At 46.0% G+C, this 17,245-nt stretch overlaps 1 long non-coding RNA gene across 1 annotated transcript; it reads left to right on the forward strand.

The window, feature by feature from the left end:
- Nucleotides 1-1,040: 1,040 nt before the first annotated feature.
- LOC120100017 (uncharacterized) lies at nt 1,041-12,509 on the forward strand. Its single transcript, XR_010063230.1, has 2 exons — nt 1,041-2,780; nt 4,772-12,509. It is a non-coding gene; the product is annotated as an uncharacterized LOC120100017 (long non-coding RNA).
- Nucleotides 12,510-17,245: the final 4,736 nt, after the last annotated feature.

Genomic DNA, 17,245 nt, shown 5'->3' on the forward strand with positions numbered 1-17,245 from the left:
AGAACTTGGAGCACCTTGCCACACGTGTGCAAAACAGAGTCACTTGAACTGTATTCACATCTATGTTGAGGAACTTCTGAGAATTCATTACCTCCCCAGGCTGTGCTGCCATTTCCCCCACGGGAGAATTAAGGCTAATAGGATTTTTCTAAGACCCTTGACCACATTCATGACCAAAGTTCATTATATCTATTGGTATTCTTCTGGGGGAGGCGTTAATCCTGAGATTCACAGAGGAAAAACTAGTTCCCTCATTTGAGTCAATTTTGAAGCAACCTTTTAATTAAATACTGATCAGGATGGGCTTCAGCCAGGACCACTACCTGCAATCCCCAGCTGAGTCACCTCAGTACATGTTCTGAAGGGGGTTACAAGCAACCATATTTTCCCAGGAGGCTTTGTTATTTTCCAAGAACTACAACTCCCAGCATTCCAGGGAGTTGTGAGATCCTTAGGCTTACAGGTTAACTTCAGGATTTACATAGTGGGTGGACCTTCATCTGCATAGGATTATGAAAATAGGAAGAGACCGGCTTTCCCGTCATCCAGTTAACCCTATGTAGTTGGCTAGGTGGATAAAAGGTTAGGCTTCTGGAGAGAGGGTCCAGGGGTTAAGAGAACTTGTGGCTCCTCCAGACGATCTGAGTTCTATTCCTAGCACCCACATTTGGGCTGCTTACAACTGCTTGTAACCTCAGATCCAGAGGACCCGACATCTTGTCCTGGCCTCCTCTTGCACCAAGCATAAACACAGCACACAAACATACGTACAAGCAAAGCATCCATACACATTAAAAAAAAAAAAGAAGAAACAGACAAAAAGCATGACTATGTCTTTATACAGCAACCTAGTCTACATCTGTGGAAAGGTGACTTGGAACGAGATGTATCTTTCCTTGTTAAATATTTCTAATGGCCTAGTTTAATCCTCCCCACACACTCACTTTACTTCTTCCACCTCCTCATTATCACCTCGGTGAAAAGCCAGATAATGATGTAAAACCTCTTTTCCTCTGTCATCTCAAGCCTCGGTTCCTTTTTCTACGTCAGTAATTGATAAGCAAAAACCCAGAAGTACCAAGAATAAAGTCTCAATTTCTTCAATTAAAAAAACAAAACAAAACCGTATTCAGAGCCAGGAGTGGTGGCGTGGAGTACACCTTCAATCCCAACACAGGGGAGGCAGAGGCAGGTAGAGCTCTGAATTCAAGCCCAGCCTGGTCTACAGAGTGAGTTTCAGGATAGCCAGGGCTACACAGAGAAACCTGGAGTGAGCGGAGATTTAAACCCTAACACTGACTTTAATCCCTGGCAGCCATGTGTTAGGAGAGAACCAACTCCCACAAGATATCCTCTGATCTCTATTTGTGGGCTGTGGTGTGTACTTCCTCACACAACAAACAAACGAGCAAGACAAAACCTTATTCACAATAAAAGCCTGTCTTTAGGACAACTGAACTGTGACTACCTGCTCTTGGGGCCTTGAAAACAGGATGCTAGTGAAGGCAGCCAGAGCCCACTGTCTTCATTTCCCTGAGGCCCTGAGGCACCCAGAGCAAGGCACAGAGGTGCACAGGCAGGCAGAGAGGACAGAAAGGACTGCTTAACACGTCTGAGGGGTTTTTCAGATGACAAAATGCTTTTGGAACCAGATAGATGTGCCAGGCTTGAAGAATATGGAAACGTTCCAAATGGTCACTTTTAATATGATTAATTGGGTGCGAGCCAGGAGGTAGGTTTCACCTTCAAAAAGAAAAAAAAAAGGGAAATCTAGGTCTTGATATGATGTTTGTTTCATTAGGAGACAGTTTCTGGAGTCCAGCCATCTCAGGGACAAGTTCCATCACGCTGACTGGGCCAAACTGCGTCCACGTTCCCAGACCCCGGAACCAACGCCGGTCCTGCTTCTTCGGGTGTTTCATGCTTGTCTGTTTACCCGTAAAGGACGTAAAGAGGGAAGGTGCCGTTATCTAAACCAAGGGACGCAAATAGTGAATGTGTTGCCTGCCTTGACTTAATTGTGTGTAGCTTGCCCACGTCTTTGTTCCCTTATCATTTCTAGATTCCGGACCAGAGTCCAGGAGAGGACCTGACTGCAAAAGCTGACTCAAGGACCCTGAAACCCCATGACCCGGATAAGGCCCGGTCACCGATGTTAACCGCCTTGCTTACCTCTTTGTGTCAAAATATGATTGGTCAATGCAACAGCCCACCCCGCTCCCCTTGCTTTGTGCTCCCATCCTATATAAATGTTACACAATCTCCCTTCCAGGACAGGGTTCAGGTCCCGAACTGGCCTCCTCCCTGCTGGAGAAGGAAACAAAGCTTTCATTTTTAAACTTCTATCTCTGAAGTGAGTTTTCTTGGCTTCCACCCCAACCCACAGTTTCAGGGAGTGAAATACTTGCCACTAAGCATGATGACCTGACTGTTGCTATTCTGTCTAAGCTCCACCCCCGACAGCTACCTGGGAACAGCAAGGTATGCTCCGCCTCATAGTCAGTTGCCTGGCAACAGCCAGCTATGCCTGACTATAAAGGGGGCTGCTTGCCCCCTCCTCTCCCTCTTGCTCTCTTTGCTCTTGTTTGCTCCTCCCTGTCCCTTCTCTCCCCATCCCGCCCCCACTTCCCCCCACGTGCCCATGCCCGGCCTCCTTTCCTCTCCTCTCCTCTTCTTCCGGGCTCGAGCAGAGATTTAAACCCTAACACTGACTTTAATCCGTGTGGTAGGAGAGAACCAGCTCCCACAAGATATCCTCTGATCTGAATTTGTGGGCTGTGGTATGTACTTCCTCACACTCCACTAAATGTTAAAAAAAAAAAAAACAAAACCCATAACGATCTAGATACGGAAATATCTAGATATTTTTAATAACTAGATATCTAGATATTAATAATATAGATTATATATAAAATATCTCGATATTAAAAATAAATAACTCAGTGGTAGTATATTTGCCTAGCAGGTACAAAACCCTGGATTCGATCCCCAGAACTACATAAACCTGGCCCTGGTGCACGCCTTATGATCCTAGCATTCAGGAGGAAGAGGGAAGAGGGTAAACAACTTACGGTCAGCCTCGGCTTGCCCATGAGTTCAAGGCCAGGCTGTGCTATAGGACGCCCCTCCCTAAATTAAAACAAGCAGAATGTATGTGCTACACATGACCCCACAGATGGCTGTGGGAAATAGAATTTTAAGATTTCTGAGCTCCAGAGACAGACGCCTCCCCAAGTTCAGGCTCAGTAAAACTACCTCTGCCGTCCACTGATGTTACTAAGCCCCTTGCATTTCGGTAGCTGAAGCCTCTTCTCCAGCAGCTCCAGGAACTGTTGGGAAGTCTGACTTCTGCTTTTTAAGGAAAACAAGCAGCTGGGACACCGATTCTTTTTCTTCCGTTTCACTCTATGAGTATGGGTGTTTTGACTGCAGGTACGTCTGGGCACTGTGTGTATGCCTTCATGCCCGAGGAGGCCAGAAAACAGCACAGGGTACCCTAGGTCAGCTGCCTTGTGGGCCTCAGGAGAGCAGCAGTTCCCTGAGTCAACTTTGCAGCCCCAGAAGTTGATTCTTTAGAGAAAGCAACGGACATGGCTTATTCAGAGCCTGAAGGGCTGTGGTTGTTTTTCTCCTTTTGAGGCAGGCTCTCACTCTCTGTAGCCCCGCTTGGCCTTGAACAATCCATCCTTCTGCCTCAGACTCCTCCTGCATGCTGGGATTACAGGGGAATTGGAACTTGCCTTTAACAGCCTACAGTTTTTAGAACCATTGTCTTCCCAGATGCCAGTAAGTCTTCACTAGGTGTCAGTGTAATCGTTGTGGGCCGAGACACCAAGGTTAGAGAATTAGAAGCAAAAGCCTGATAACTGGGGGTCTGTTTTTATTGTCATCCCGAAGTGCAATCCCATCAGCAAAGAAACTGTGCTTTGTTTAGGAAGCAGAACAAAGCATTGTCAGGTCCAAGGGGCACCCCATTTCCCCCCAGAAGGGTAGACCCACTGACTTGATCCAAAATTGAGTCTAAGCTCAGCTTAAGATAACTCTGGAAGGATTTCTGGAGGTTAGATAGAAGCCAACATTCCTCAGGAATTTGTGGCAGAAGGAATAAATTCATCTACCTATCCCTAGCGTAAAGTCTAGGTGTGTGTGTGTGTGTCTGTCTGTCTGTCTGCCTGTCTGTCGGCTATATATAGCTCGAAAAGTGTCCCAGTGCGTTCCCTGTATGTATAACCAGTTGGGTGAGGGACAAAACCATCTCGAAGCATTTGTTGCTGCTACGAACCCAGACCCAGGCACTGGAACAAATGTCAGACTCCAGATGTCCTAGCGATTAGAAGTGGGGATGCTTTTGACTCGATTGCACATGCCTTTACACAGAAGATGGTGATCTGATCAGTTCGCTTTCTCCCCAGTCTAGAGATAAGAATCCGGTCTATAACCTGACTGTCAGGCTGAGCAATATTTTATTTTTTATCGAGTATATCTTTCAGGGCTTAAAGGTGAGGGCGCCGGAGCCGTGGGCAGGCAGCACGTGAGTGGCGTCGAGTTGGTAACTCTGCTGTGTTTGACTCATGCAGTGAGCTCTCTTTGAAATGAGTTGGGCAACGTTAGCAAAGCGAAACTTTCACATGCACATCTCAGGTTCAGCCCTATGCTGGGAAAATGGGAGATTCAACTCCTGTAAGTCCACATTCTACGGAACAATAACCAGCTATCGCTGATCTAGGTGGTTCTCTGGGTTGTGGTTCACCCCCAGTTCTTGTCTCCACAGCCCACAACCCACCCCATCCACAACCACAGGAGTGTGCCAATGGAGAATCGTATGTGCCTTCTGCCAGAGACAAGGCAAATGGCACCATCTGGATTGGAAGCTGTTTCACAAGTTCCTGAGGAAATCTAGTATTTACTTCACTATCAGAAATCCTACGGTCCAGCTTGAGGTGGACCAAAACTCTCTTTTCTGGACATATGCACTCTACGAGGCCTAACAGGCAGCTATGGAAGCTAAGGTTATTGTCTACCAGGGGCTAACCCTTCAGCCATAGGGTTAAACTAAACCATGGCCAAGAGGCAGCCCCTAGCCAAAGCTACATACCCATTCCAGCATCAAGGAAAACTGCTACAAAGTCGGACACCCCATGTTAAAAACACAGATAGGGGGGTTGGGGATTTAGCTCAGTGGTAGAGCGCTTGCCTAGGAAGCGCAAGGCCCTGGGTTCGGTCCCCAGCTCCGAAAAAAAGAAAAGAAAAGAAAAGAAAAAACACAGGTAGGATAGTCCCAAAGCTTCCTCCTAGAGTCCTCAGCTCAGTCGTCCACTTAGATTCAGACATGAGTGGGTAGGGAGTCCATGCTTCCTCACATGAGAGACCAAATTTGATCTCTGTGAGAAATCTCGAGAGAGTATTGAGAAGTCTTGGCCTGCCCCTGAAGAGGCTTTTTATTCATTTACAGATGGGTTATTCAACTCCATCTGTCTTTCAGGAAGCCATATAGGTACATAAATACTTGTCCAGTGTCAGCCCAGCTCTTCCAGAGATAACATCAATAATACCACATTCTTTCTGATAGCCTATCACAAATTAGGGCTTCCTTGGTGTCTCAGTTAGGGTCTTATTGCTGTGAACAGACACCATGACCAATGTAAGTTTTATAAAGGACAACAATTTAATTGAGGCTGGCTTACAGGTTCAGAGGTTCAGTCTAGTATCATCAAGGCTCAAGGCAGAAGCATGGCCGCATCCAGGTAGGCATGTTGCGGGAGGAGCTGAGAGTTCTATATCTTCATCCGAAGGAAGCCAGGAACGGACTGTACATCCTCAGGCAGCTAGGAGGAGGATCTCCAAGCCCACCCCCACAGTGACACACTTCTTCCAACAAGGCCACACCTTCTAATAGTGCCACTCCCTGCTCCAAGCATATGCAAAACATCACACTGGGGCATGCCAGCCTTTAGATTTTCTCCAGAGCCCACGAAGTATCCTGATCCCACTGGTGGTTTATATGGACCTCCTGTCAACGGGAACAAGGGCTGTCCTTACCTGTCTTTGTCCCTTTCTTGGCACAGCACAGGGTCTTTGACATTTAGACTTGACCTAGAACCTGGAGCTTGGTACTTCTTGTCAATCGATGTTTGGGGTTCTTTAGCTTTTTGTGGTCCTAAAAATATCTTTAAAATTCATTGTTTATTTTTATACTTTTCATGTCCCTGACCTAACCAGCCCTGAGAATCCAACAATTATCTATGCTCTCCAAAAGGAATTTTATTAGGCTTGGGGTTAAGAGGAAGAAGATAGAAGCAAGCAGGGAAACGTGAGAAGAGTTATTTCGGTAATGTCTGTCTTCTCTCTCACGGGACGAACCACTGATCAGTCGATTGGTCAATCTCTTCAGGACTGTGGGCTCCTTTCAGCTTCTCTCAGCCTTCTTCTCTCGAGTGGCTGGCAGTTTCCTGTTATTCCTGCCACGGGCCCTCTTCACAGAGGGAGGGAGCAACTCAGCCTGGCTCTCTTCGATTTCCCCTAACAGCAAACAATGGTGTCTGTCCTGGCCTCTTTAAAAACCGCATTTATTTTTAAAGATTTACCAATTTATTGTGTGCACAGGATGTGTGTGGTTGCATGTGGGCCACAACAAAGGTGTGGAGGCCAAAGGAACCACTCATGGGAGATGATTCTCTCCTCCTGCTTCTGGGAATCAAACCCAGATCATCAAACTTGGCAGCAAGAGCCGTGACCCACCAAGCCATCTCATCTCAATGGACCTGAAGCAATCAGACCACTGCTACCTAAGGGTAGTTCCAGAAGGAGGGAGGGAATGGGTAGAATTCTCTTGCTCAGGCCCTCAAAACCTTTGTTCAGGAAAAACAGAGGAGCCATGTTGTACTCTGAAACTGGCCTGAACAGGTCCAAGCCATGCTTTTTGGTGGTGACGGACATAGAACTCCCATGAAGCTAAAGGTAGGGAAGAAAGACGCTGAGCTTTTTTGATTGTGTTTTGTTTTGTTTTGTTAAGATGAAAACTCATGACATAGCCCAGGCTAGCCTGGAACTCACAAAATAGCCTGGTCTGGCATCAAATTCTCAATCCTTCTGCCTTTGCCCCTATGGCGACATTTACACCTCTACTTTGCCACACTTGTGTGAAGCAAGCAGTAGAGTAGAACAGTCGAAAAGGTAGGAGAGACAAGGGACCAAAATGCAGATAACAGCAGTCTTTATCCACGTCACCATTAAGAACAGGTAGAAGCACAATGAAGTGTGTATGGAGTGGTGGTCTGAAGCTCTCAAGACAGCTTGTAGTCACAGAGACTTGATTCTCCTGTGTAACACTGCAAACTCTACCCACAAGTGAGTAATTACTGTATTTCCCAGGGACCGGATGAGCCCCTGCTCCCATGGGTAGGGATGAGCTTTATTTACTCTGTTATCCTCCAAAGTAATCAGCCACTGTCCTGGGGACTTTGCCATCCCTTTACTTCAAAGTTAATCACTTTGCTTGATAGGATGGCCACCCCCTCTCTGGAAGGAGGGAGGACTTGTGTTGATGGAAACTCCTCTATTTTCTACCTCGGGAGATGTCACATTTCACCTATACTCCCAGGCGGAATAGTTGTTATTCCTGTTTGGCATGGCTGGCGCTGAAGGTTGATTGTGCAGGGAACTCCAGACGGTCAAGGGCAGAGTTGGGAGGGTGCATTTCCCATGAAGCAGGGCCCGCCTGCCAGTGCTTCCCTCCAGAGTCCGGAACCCACTCACTGCAGAGTAAGCCCCCCTTTTGGCAGCTCTCAACCACCAAGAAGCCCAGAAGCCCAAGGGACGGACAACGGGGATGTTGGAAGGTGGCCTCCGTTCTCACACCCAAGAAGCACTATTGTGATTTCTCTTAGACTTGTGTGCACATGAGGCACTGGGACCCAACCGAGGGCTTTACGGATGCTAGGTGAGAACTCTTCCAGAGCTCCACCAACCTGCCTTTTCTGTTCTTAGAACCACACAACCTTGCTCTCTAATGGTCTATATTGACTTGAATACCAATTTTACAGCACTGCTTGACACTGCTTGAAAATTAGGATTTTGCAAATGCTGAGCTGCCCTAAAGTGAGAGCGCTGAGCTTGGTGAGGCTTGGGTGCGAACATGCACAGGCCCCAGGTTGATTGATTCCATTTTAACTAATGTTCACCCAATTGTGGACCTCAGGCATTCGCTGTCCCAACCTCCCATCTTGCTGTAGGTCTACTAGGATTACAGGAGTGTGTTGCATACAGTGTCCGGCTTTTATGTGAGTTCTGGGGATTTGAACTCGAGCCCTCACTGGCACAAAGCAAGCATGAGCTCTCTCCCCACCCCATGGCTTCAGGAAACCCACCCCCCTCTGAGACTGGCTGTCCCGGAACTCACTCTGTAGATCAGGCCAGACTCAAACTCAGAGATCTGCCTGTCTCTGTACCCTGAGTGCTGGGATCAAAAGCATGCGCCACCACCACACGGCTGGCCTCGGGAACATTTTAATAACTTTTAATTAGCGCCAACTCCATCACATTCTCCTTAAGTCTTAATCTCTATAAGCCTTCTTGGAACAGCCTCTTAGTGTTGACCTCTCCACTGTCTACTTCCGTCCTGGAACATTCTTCTTCTTGTATAGGACAAAACTATATTTTATCATATATTAAACCAAAAGCATTTTATGTTTTTAACCAAAAATGTGTTTCTGCTCTAAAAATCCCCAGTGTTTTGGTTTTCTCTTACAACCAAAAAAAAAAAAAAAAAAAAAAAAAAAAACCAAACAAATAAAAACCCCTAACCACGGGCACATCTGACCGCTTTAGGAGCCAGCTCTAGCTGGGAGAGGCTGTTAGGTCATACTGCTCTTACTTAAATGGTTAGCTTTCGTTTGCTGAGAGAATCTGGGTCGTTTGCTCTAGAACGCGTACCCAAGCTTTTACAGAAGAGATAAACAAAACTGAAAGTCTCAGGTCAAGTTAACTTCCAGTTCTTGCAGTTGCTATTATGACAGATGTATTCTGGAGAGGAATAAATGGGGATTAGTGGGGAGTTTGCCATCTTGTCGAGAAAGAGAAAGAGTACAAGATGCTCATGGAGAACATATCCTTCCATTTGAGCCTCATCAAACCACCAGTGAATGGTGGGACCACCCCTGCCCCTTCGATCAGGAGTCTGGAAGTCAAGTGTAATGTGACTTGCCCAACTCCAGAATTTCTTTGGCTGACTGAAACCAAGTTTCACATCCGCCCTCATCCTTTTGTTTTGCTAGTACACAGTAAAGGTACGATTGCTTCTCTTAGATAGATCCTATGAATTTCCTCTGGAGAGATATTCAGGAAACCCAAAAAGAAAAGCCACATGTCCTGGTCATGATGTGCTGGCAGCAGGTGACCACAGGGGAATGTTGCATGTAGTTTTAAAATGTTACCGCCTTTGCTGTCACCAGCCCCGCCAGAGACCCTTGAACCCATGGATAAAAGACACACACTCTGTTCCTTTACAACTTGCTTTCTTGGCACAATTACTGGGCACAGACATCTTTCGCCTGGAAAAGTGTGCTCTTAGTAATTTATTATCTCCGTCTCTCTGCTTGCCCTAAACTTAGTGGCTAGTCCCACCTAGCCCCTGCCAAACACCTTTGGCCGCCTGCCTGTTTTAGTGGCCACAGGCCCTAGTTCCTCCCACCCTCACACCACCCTCACCCGCACCCCTGCCACAGACTTCACGTGATTGTTACATTCTTCTTCCTCTAAAGCAAGGTGGAAAACTCTTCTTCTGGTGTCCCTCTCCTGCCTCCTGTACCTGAAAGCCCCACCCCTACCTTCTGCCCACTTTCTGACAAATGAAGAACCAATAGGGAACAGGACGTTAGCATCAGAACCTCCCCTGTAGCGGGAGGAATCTTTAAGCTCCTCTCAGGATCCAGGTAGTGGTGCTTTATACCAAGTAAGTGTACCTCAAAGACAAAAGGACTCACCATCTGAGGCCTAGCAATAGCTTTTTAATCCAGTATTTACGAATGTAATCCACCACAATGACCTTATCACATGGCAATAGGGACACCCAGGAACTATTACATGAGCATAAGTCACCAGTGTCCCCTTTAGATGAGCCAGGCAGTGGTGGTGCACACCTTTAATCCAGCACTTGGGAAGCAGAAGGCAGGCAGATTTCTGTGAGTTTGAGGCCAGACTGGTCTACACAGTGAGCTTCAGGATAGCCAAGGCTGCACAGAAAAACCTTGTTTTGACAAAACAAAACAAAACAAAACAAAACAAAACAAAACAAAGAACAAAAAAAAAAGGGACAAGAAAAGAAGAGAGAAAGAAAACAACACGTGACTTACGGTAGAGTTAGTGTGGATATTGAAGGACACAGAAATATAACTGGAGCAGAAGCAAGGAGCCTAAGGCATAATCTTTAAAATAAGAAAGCAAGGGAGAACAGCAGGCAAGCATAGAAGTGCACCCAACGAGGGAGACTCTGAGTTTCCTGACAGGAGCAGGAAATCACGTGATCTCAATACAAGGAACAGAAATCCATGCTTTGCCACAGTGAAGACAAAGGAAACCCAATTGAAACTAGGAAGAAAAAGCAGATATCACCGGGATCTTCTCCCAGGTCTGTCGGAAGTAACTTTAGCTCCCTGGGCCTTCCCTCGCTGTGAAAAGAATTCAGATGAGGCACACAGTGTAGTATTGACAAGACATGTGAGTGATTGTGGAATAAATGGTGGGGTGGGCAGCTTCTAAAGAGACCATCAGGTAGCACATTCTAGGCCAGCATGACACTATACTAAAGACCTTTCCTGGGTGGGGGTGGGGGGTGTCTTTGTCCTGTGCAAGTCTTTGGCAGGCCTGCTCCAGTTGACTCTTATCTGAGAGGGGACTGGGGTATCTCTGTTATTTATCAGAAGGCCTCCAGCTCTATAGCAATCTTATAAAAGATTTAAGCTCCAAGAGATAATGGCAGATAGCTAGCTGCCAGGCTTTGAGCTCCTTCTGGGTGTGAGTTCATGATTGCATGTGTGTCCTCTTATGCACCAGCCTTCAGGTTTATACCTGGGAATTATGAGGGAGGGGCCCATCGCCAAAACCTTTGCCTGCTGATTTCTAACTAGGTACCTAGGACCTGGATGTGGAGATTATCCTGGATTCCCCAGGGTAGGGCACATGAGAGTTCTTATAAGAGAAGCAGGAGGCAGGAGAGTGAGGAATAGAAGCAGAGGGTAGGTCCCTTGAAGCCACAGGCCACACAACTAACCTCCCGGAGCTGAAAAATGAGGAAACAAATTCTCCTCTCCCCAGCATGACCTGAGCCCCGGCGGTCACTGTAGGGCCGTGCACACACCTTTGTGGTCTCTAGGCATTGAGTTTATGGCCATGCGATGGTTTGTATATGCTTGGCCCAGGGAGTGGCACTATTTAGAGGTGTGACCTTGTTGGAGTAGGTGTATCACTGTGGGCATAAGCTTTAAGACCCTACACCTAGCTGCCTGGAAGTGAGTATTCTGCTAGCAGCCTCCAGATGAAGATGTAGAACTCTCAGTTCCTCCTGCACCATGCCTGTCTGGATGCTGCCACGCTTCTGCCTTGATGACAATGGACTGAACCTCTGAACCTCTGAACCTGTAAGCCAACCCCAATTAAATGCTGTCTTTGTGAGAGTTGCCTTGGACATGGTGTCTGCTCACAGCAGTAAAACCCTGAGACAGAAGTTGGTATCAGGGACTGGGGTATTGCCATGATAGGCCTGACCATGCTTTTGGTTGGAAGAATGTGGATTTGGGGGCTTTGGATTTGGAAGGTGATAGAATGCTGTAAGTGGGGCTTAATGGGCCATCCTGGTAGGAATATGGAAACCTTTGTTGTTGTCAGTGATCAGGACTGTGTAGACCTAGCCCAAGAGGTTTTAAAGGAGATGAATTTTAGTATGTGGTCTAGAGACTGTTTTTGTGGTATTTTGGTGAAGAATGTGACTTTTTTTGCCCTTGTCTGCAGAGTCTACCTAAGGCTAAGGTTAAAAGATTTACGCTAATTGCATTGACAAAGGAAGTCTCACAAAAGCTCGGCAGAGACTTTGTTCTCTGGTTAAGTCTCATGAAGAGCATTTTGAACAAGCATAGCATGCTTAGGAAGGAAATATATAAAATATATGGTTCAGGTATTAAAGGGGCACCAGGAAGTGAAACAGAGCTGAATCCTGTGTTCATGGATATTAAATAGAATTAAAGGAAGGTGGGATCTCACCCAAGCTAAATTTAGATCCAGGTATGGTGGTACACACCTTTATTCTCAGGAGATAAATTCAAACAGAGCTGTAAGTTCAAGGTCAGCCTGGGACAAAGCAGGCCTTAGGTGAAGAAAAGCTTAAATCCAGGCATGGTGGAACAAGCCTTTGATCCCAGCATTATAGAAGACAGAGCCATGAAGATCTCTGAGTTCAAGGTCAATCTACAGAGCAAGTTCCAGGAAAGCCAAGCTTAGGCAGAGAGGGAGTCAGAAAACAGAAAGCTAGTAATAGAATAAGGGTGGGGGTGATGTTCCAGCCCCAGCAAGCGGCAGAACATGGCAGCTTTGGCCATGTGGCTCTGGTTTTAGAGTGATAAATAGAAGGAGACTACCGGGACAATTGATGCTGGTTAGCTGGAGCTAAGACATTAGCAGTGATTAAGAAGAGACCAGCATCACTGAGGGGAAATCTGGGAAATGTTTTCTGAGAGCACAAAGAGACTGAGTTCCAGAGATAACCAAGGTTGTACCTCATGCTGCAGATATACTTGGTGATGTGTAAGAGTCACCCAGGTGATACTGGTTTGAAGGCATGAAGGGGTCATGAAGAACAGCTTAGGCTTGGCACTGTGAGAGGCCAGGAAAGGCCATTGGTGAAGGTGCAGCCTCAGTTGTAGTTGACGGCCCAGAACTGAAATGGTCATACAAAGGAATTGAGTCTTGGCATCATGAAGAGAGCCTATGAAAGGATATGGGTGAAGCCTAGTTGCAACGGAAAACCCCAGTGTATTGGAGATGCCAGTACCATGGGATGATCACCAAGGACAGCAGCAGCAGTGGAGTGGATTAACCAGAGCCTAGAGGGCTACAGAGGGCAGAGCTGGAGAAGTGACGCCAGCCCTGTGGAGGAGGCCAGAAGTTCATGTGTGGATCCCAGACATTGGAACAAGAAGCTGTAACATCGAAGATGCCCTGGAGACCCCAAGATGTTAGAGATGTCAGAGTCGTGGGATATCTGCTCGGAAAGCTGCTAACAGGGAGTGGAAAAGAAGAGAAAGAAGTTTGTTGCAGTCAACAAAGATGAAAAGGAGTTGTAGATCTAAAGACTTTGTCATCAGACATGGAGATGCAGAGTTTGGAGTTTGTCCAGCTGGTTTCCTGTCTTGCTTTGGGGATCACAATAAAATGATTGGATGAATCACAGAAGAGACTTAGAACTTTGGACTTTTAACATTGTTGAGATTGCTCTAGACTATGGGGACTCTGGAAGTTGGACTAAACGTATTTTACATTATGCTATGTTTAGGTGTGGCCCCCATAGACTCAAATGTTTAAACAAGTCTATGGGGGCCAGGAAGTAGAATGTGATGGTTTGTATATGCTTGGCCCAGGGAGAGAGGCCTTAATAGGTTTTAGAGTTATCAGAGGAAACTCAAGCACAGGTCTAAGGAGCAGTAAAAGGAAAGGCTTGTCGATGGAATTTGTCAGCTGTTCATTTGTTGCTGTTTGTTTTCCAGATTTCCATATGGATACCGGACATGTAAATTGTTTGGTTTTGGGGCTGGGGATTTAGCTCAGTGGTAGAGCGCTTACTTAGGAAGCACAAGGCTCTGGGTTCGGTCCCCAGCTCCGAAAAAAAGAACCAAAAAAAAAAAAAAAAAAGAGAAGAACTTTAAAAAAAAAATTGTTTGGTTTTTATGTTCAGTCTAAACTCCTAACCACTGAGCTAAACGACCTCTTTCTGCCACACACACCCAAAAATGCCCCTTAGTGTTTGGAAGTTGTTGACTGCTGAATTTGGTTTGTAATCAGACACCCCAAGCCTGTGTGAGAGAGAACGGACATTAGAGATAACCATCTGGCCCACATTTTACAGGCTAGAAGCAGGGTCTGGTGAGAGGACTGACTTGGCCAAGGAAAACATTGAGTTCCAGGCCAGCAATAAAGTCAAGCCCCAGCCTAGCCCTTGACCCGGCTGCCCTCTATGTCCACTTCACTTATCTTGGTATGGTCTGTGTGCACTAACCACAGACATTTTATATAAACAAGGTCACGGCTTGGTTGCTAGTTGAAAAGTGATATTTCCAACTAGTGGTGATGCATGCCAGTAATTCCAGCCCTAGGTGGATAGAAGCAGGAGAGTTAGAAGTTCAAGGTCATTCTCAGTCAGGAGTATAAGACCAGCATGGGCTAAATCAGACTTCGTCTTTGAATAAAAAAAAAAAAAAAAACAAAAAAAAAAAACATCTCCATTACCAAGGTTTCAATAAACTGTCTAATGATCTTGGTTAATAAAATCCATGCTTCAGGATGGAGGAGGGGCATACAAGCTCCCACCCCTGGCTGAAGAACTATTGTCAGTTGAGGGCTGAAAGGAGACAGGGAGTTAGTTTTCTGTAGAGTTGTGTCCCTCTGTTTCTCTGCACAACTTAGAAACATCAGCACTGCAGAGGGATTTCTGACACTTCCTGCAACTGGGGACAGGTTAGCCCAAGTCTCCCTGTTCTGGGTTTGGTGTTTCCTCTTCACCAGTCTGTGGGTGGACTTGATGATCCATACCTCAGGGGCCCAAACCCTAACTTTCCACAAACCCAGTGTCCACAAGCAAGGGCCTAGACAAAGGCTTGGATCACCCTGACTTTGAGCTGGGTGCTTTGTTTCTGGACCGACATACTCAATGGCGAGCATTTCTAATTATGACGGCACTTTGGATAACCTGAGAAACTTTACAGCCTCCAGACTACCTAGGCGCCACTCAGGTGGACAGAATGTAGACCATGAGGACTGGGCTCCGTCTAGTCTTATGCACAGTGGGAATAGGAAAGTTCTGATAGCTGAGTGCCTTGGAGAATTATACTTGACCTTGCATCGGGCACCTGAGGAGGCTATCAGTCTGCACTCTCCTTCTCAAGTATCCTGGGCCCAGAGATTCTCTATGACAAACGACAGCTCCAGGGCCCCTTCGTGCAGTGGATTCGCACACACAGTGATCCACTGATTTTACAGAGGAGAGATCTGGACAGCGCTTTGTCCTGACTCCCGGACCCTTCCAGGCTGGAGCACTGTGGTTTGCTGTGTTCACTGGTGAAATGGTTTAGAGCTCCACACTTCAGTAAACCCACAGGTCAGCTGCTGGAGCTCACACATGTGCATTTCCAGCACAGAGATCAATGTGCACATGGTTAGGCACACATGTGGATTGAAAATTACTCATATTTGGGGAAGCAAGCTAAAAAGGGGTTCGTTGGTGGCCACTAAATATTGACCATTTACTGACGTGTGAAACCCATGTCCCTTCACGGATAACCCAAAATTCTGGGTTACTTCACTCTGCCTGGCTGAGACAATGACGTGTGTGATCTTAGAACATGGGAGAATATTTGACTCCATTTTGCTATTGGGTATTAGAATGCAGGTGGGTTTATACAGGATTCAACTAGACTATATTTAAACTAATACTTGTTAGCATAAGAACTTCCATAAGAATCCAAGGTGCTGAAGGTCCGAAAACTGACCTATTTTTTTTTTTTATAATATGTGTGGCTCTCAAGTAAGCCTGTTGTAACACGACAGGATTATCATCTATCTATCTATCTATCTATCTATCTATCTATCTATCTATCTATGATTTTTTTGAGTCAGGCTTTCTCTGTGCAAATGCAGGCTTGGCTGTTCTGGACTGGACTTGAACTCACAGAGATCCATCTGCCCCTGCCTCCCCAGAGCTGGGATTAAAGTCGTGCACCACCACTGCCCGGCTTACTTTAAAAAAATTTTTTTTTAAATTGTTTTAGTATGTTTTTTTAAAGATTTATTTATTACATATAAGTACACTGTAGCTGTCTTCAGACACACCAGAAGAGGGCATCAGATCTTATTATGGATGGTTGTGAGCCACCATGTGGTTGCTGGGATTTGAACTCAGGACCTCTGGAAGAGCAGTTGGTGCTCTTAACCACTGAGCCATCTCTCCAGCCCTATTTTTAAAATTTTAATATGATATTTTAATTTACTCACTGAGAATTTCACGTATGCATACAGTATATTTCAACTATACCACACATCCTCCCTTCCGACTGCTCCCACATCCCCTCTCACGGGTTCCTCCCTATTTCATGTCTCATTCTAATTAATAAAAACTGTACTCCCACTGAATCCAACTAGTATTGCCCATGTGTACAGAACTGGGGGCCGTCCATGTAAGGACGCACAGAAGTGTCCATCTGAGTGGCACCTACACGATCATAATGTTGTGGTGCTTCTCAGGTTACCTAAGGTGTAGTCATAATTGGAGAGGCTCTTCATTGTGAGTATCGTCTCAGAAAACTCTTGAGGTCAGGGTGATCTCAAACCCTTCATCTATGACCATCTTGTGGACTCAGGGGAGGAAAGTTAGGGTTTGGGACCCGACAATCCCAGAGCTGCTGATCATCAAGTCCATCTACACAGGGGTGAGGAGGAAACACCAAACCCAGAGCAGGGTGACCTGGGCTAACCTGTCCCCTCTTGCAGGTCCCTTGGGACATGTGTCAGCTGTCTCTCTGTGGTGCTGGTGTTAAGCAAAACCTCTGGGATGTTTCTAATTTGTGCACAGAATGAATCTTATAATTGGTTTGTTCCTTCCATGTTCCTTCTGCTCTGAAGCTCAAGGCCAAGTCCCAGGCTTGGCCTTAGCAATTATACAACACTTTATGAACTGTCTTGATCATTTTCCCACTAAAGACTCATGTTCCTCCTCCCATTGTTCGGTTTATCTTTTTTTTTTTTAACCTTGTATTATGTGTGCCTTATTAATCCATCTCAAACCCACATGTATGTGTTGATACATAAACATATATATATATATATTGGTGTTGGTATATATATAGGTGTTGGTATATATACACATATATGTATATATCTTGAGTCAGAGAATAAAAAAAGAAAAGAGCGGGTAACGGTGGCAGTAATCCGGCTCTGGAGAGACTGTTGCAGGAGAATTGTTTAGTTCAAGGACAGGCTGGGAGTGAGA

Source organism: Rattus norvegicus, chromosome 1 (assembly GCF_036323735.1).
Source record: "Rattus norvegicus strain BN/NHsdMcwi chromosome 1, GRCr8, whole genome shotgun sequence".
Taxonomy (NCBI): domain Eukaryota; kingdom Metazoa; phylum Chordata; class Mammalia; order Rodentia; family Muridae; genus Rattus; species Rattus norvegicus.